Below are 3,503 nucleotides of genomic sequence, written 5' to 3' on the forward strand. Positions count from 1 at the left end.
ATTTTAAAGTGCATTAGAGATTTGTCTCCAAGTACGCCAGGAGTCAAACTGCTCAACTAACGCAAACACTGATCACCATAATGGTGAAACATTTTCAATAAAACATCAACATCTACACCTCTGTTAATTTTCAAGAACTTATGTAGCTTAAAGGCTTATTTAAAGGCATAAATAAAGTAAATCTGAGTATTTAGTGAAGCTGGTAATGCTGTTTTTGGGGTTGTTTAATCCTCTTCTGCTGAGATCTGGAGAGATTTATTGACTTTTTTTATTGGCAGTTGATTTTAGGCTGTATTGCTTTTAGTCAGGTGTAGTTGTTGTGTTTCATTTTCTGAGAGTGCTAACATGATGTTGAACATTGATTCAACGATAAAATAAAAAAACTAATTCAAAATTAATTGCGGGTGCAAAAGAGATGTTGATTCAATGCTCTTAAAGTTGACACATGAACATTGATTCGATGGTTGCTTTCTATTTAGGTAGTGCCCTCTGGTTGCCATCAAGGGCACTCCAGCTGTCAATCGTGACAATAATTATATATACTTAAAATAACTAATTAGTAAAACGATACTTTGAGACATTGAATAACTTCAGTTCAAACCTCTGGCCAATGGTTCCCACACTCATGACATAGACATAGCAGAGATGAAAGTCTTTCATCTGGAGTCCGAGTCAAATCTGAAGTCTATGGTCACAAGTCCGAGTCAAATCTGGAGTCTTTCATCTGGAGTCCGAGTCAGATCTGGAGTCTTTGGTCACAAGTCCGAGTCAAATCTGAAGTCTAATAAAAAGTCAGAGTCTCTAACTCGAGTGTTCTCTGATTCATAGCCTTTAGAAAGTAGTTTCACCAAAAACGTTCAATCACTCATTACCCACAGGAACTGATGTATGTACTGCTGATGCAGAAAACATATCTTCATTTTTTGTCAAAGCTTTACTAGCATACAGTTTTTCTGAATTGATAAAATGCATTTCTTGAAACGATCACTCACTTTCTCAAAACCTCAAACGCAAAACCAAATTTTAAAGCCACATTCTGAGAACCTCTGACTCTTCTGGCAAAATCAAACAATTGCCTCAACCATTTTACCTGTGCTCAAAAGTAAACAATGCTTTCAGATCATACACAGATATGGGATGAATTGAATCTCAAATTGATTAATGAATGCATGCAGAATTATCCACGAAAGAGAGAGATTCTAGGGCGGCGTTCGTCAAACGGACAGTTTTATCGCCCCCCATAAAAGCGGTTCCCACGCCTTACCCCTCCCACCCACTTCCGGTTTTACATGTACACCGTGGGAAATTTTCCCATGCATACTCCTCCCCTTCCCTCCACTTATGGACTGAACACCAGCAGTGGGGGAAATTTTCCCACCCGCTTCCCAGTTGGACACCTGCTGATGCACCTGTTATGGGTAAATTTCATATTTATGTTGTATTTTTGTGACTGGCAAACTAAAAAGATAATATAAGATAATAAAGATAATATAATTAAACTATTTATAATTATAATCAGTTGTGGCCATTAAATGCATTGAATTCATAACAATAAGGAACAAAAGAGCAAATTAAAATAGTGACTAGTTGTCACTGGCAATGATGGGTTTTTTGTACTAATTGACGATTATTCTTTCCTTGTCCTGGAATCATCAGAATTGTTGTGAGTTATTATTATTGATTGTTTAGTTAATGGAAAAGGTCAATATAAATGTGTGTCAATAGTCTTCTTGATTGTAGTGAATGAAACTACTGTTTAAATGTATAAAAGGGGGTAGGCGTCAATAAGCTTAAGCTTCTGCCTACTCCTTTTGAGCATCATATCCACGTTTCAATTTATTTACTTATGTATTTATTGCGTATGTATTCTTCTTTAGTTTTGCCTGTTGTGCTGAACCTTGTTATTATTTAAAACGTTGTGGAATCCAGATGCTTAAATAAATAAAGATGATGATGATGATGAAAGGCTTTAGAGGCATCAATAAAACATTTTTTGGGAATTGTGCCTGTTATACAAATCTATAATCTCCTTTAGAGGGAGTTTAGGTTTAAAACCAAACTGGTTGTCAATGTTCAGGACAAACTGTTCCAACTTGTTCAGTAAAGTCCTCTCCAAGACCTCGGATATAATAATGGCCAGTGCCGGTAATTATCCATGCTGTTTTTATTTTACCAGCTTCGTCTTTAATAATAGGCACTAACATCACAGATAAAATAGACTCAGGTGAAATACCATGAACTAAAAACCCAGTAAAACAAATTGCTAGCAGAGGACAGAGTTTTATACTCGCAGATTTTAAATGTTCAGCAGAAATCTTATCCATATCACATGTCTTAGTATCTTTAAGCATCATAACTGCATCATATCTGACACAGACACATCTTCATTATTATCAATGTTACCCATTGCAAAGGAATTACTAACAACACAGTTTTGGCAGGAACACTATTATGAGCTGTTCAACTGAGTAATTTCCTCTGAACCGCTTAAACCATCAATATTCATTGGAAAATATGTCTCACAGTTATTCATTCTTTTGATTTCGTTCCAGAAATCATTTGGATTTTTTGTTTTTTTGTTGTAGTTTCTTTGCAAGTGATTATACCTCATTTCTCTTTATGAAAAGTATGGCATATTTAAAATGTGCATTTGCCCGTTTCTTATATTTAAATAAAAGGACTGTGTTTTATGTCTATACTCAGCCCAAGCTTTAAAAGCCCTTCTAGTCCCCGCATGAAACTCTTCCACATATTCATTATGAACCTGGTTTGACTTTGGACATCGTGGTCTTGTAGAAGGGACTCCACAGTATTATCATACAAGGAAAACAACTCTATACCATGCGGGTTCTTACATTTGAGCGATCTGAGTGTAGAGAAAAGCTCTTTATAAATGTAATGAATTATTATTATTGTTATTATTAATAATATTAATATCAAAGCATGCAGCAGAATTTTTTGGTAAGTCGATATTACTCAACAACGTGTCAGTCTCAGTCAAGTTAGACCAGTCTATTTTCCCTACACACATATCGTTATTCACCGACAGAAGAGTAGGTAAATTACCCAGAGATAAAGAAAAAGGCACATGATCAGTAGTGGCAAATTCATAATTAATCCTCATGGCCTCAGTTCATGTGCATTAGTTGTGCAGATTCAGTGATCTAACCATGAAGTTTGTGCCTGGACTCAATGATGTAAGTGTAGCTATTATCAGGTAAATGCACTTTACTAGAGAGAATCAAACCATTATCAGAACAAAACTGCATTAAATAATTGGAAAATAAAGAGCTACCATCAGAATCGTCAGCATTCATATCACCCACAATAAAAAAGCAGGTGGAAGCATTACCTTGAATAAAAGACATGATGCAAGCCAACCTGTTGAGATGTTCATCTGCATTCTGGGAACTCTCACAGGGTGTATAGATGTTCAGAATAATTTTTTTCCCACCATAACTGTAATTTTATAAACTCGTTAAATCATCGATATCGACAACATG

Source organism: Siphateles boraxobius, unplaced genomic scaffold (assembly GCF_051911475.1).
Source record: "Siphateles boraxobius isolate OS27281-9 unplaced genomic scaffold, OSU_SipBor_1 145, whole genome shotgun sequence".
Taxonomy (NCBI): Eukaryota; Metazoa; Chordata; class Actinopteri; order Cypriniformes; family Leuciscidae; genus Siphateles; species Siphateles boraxobius.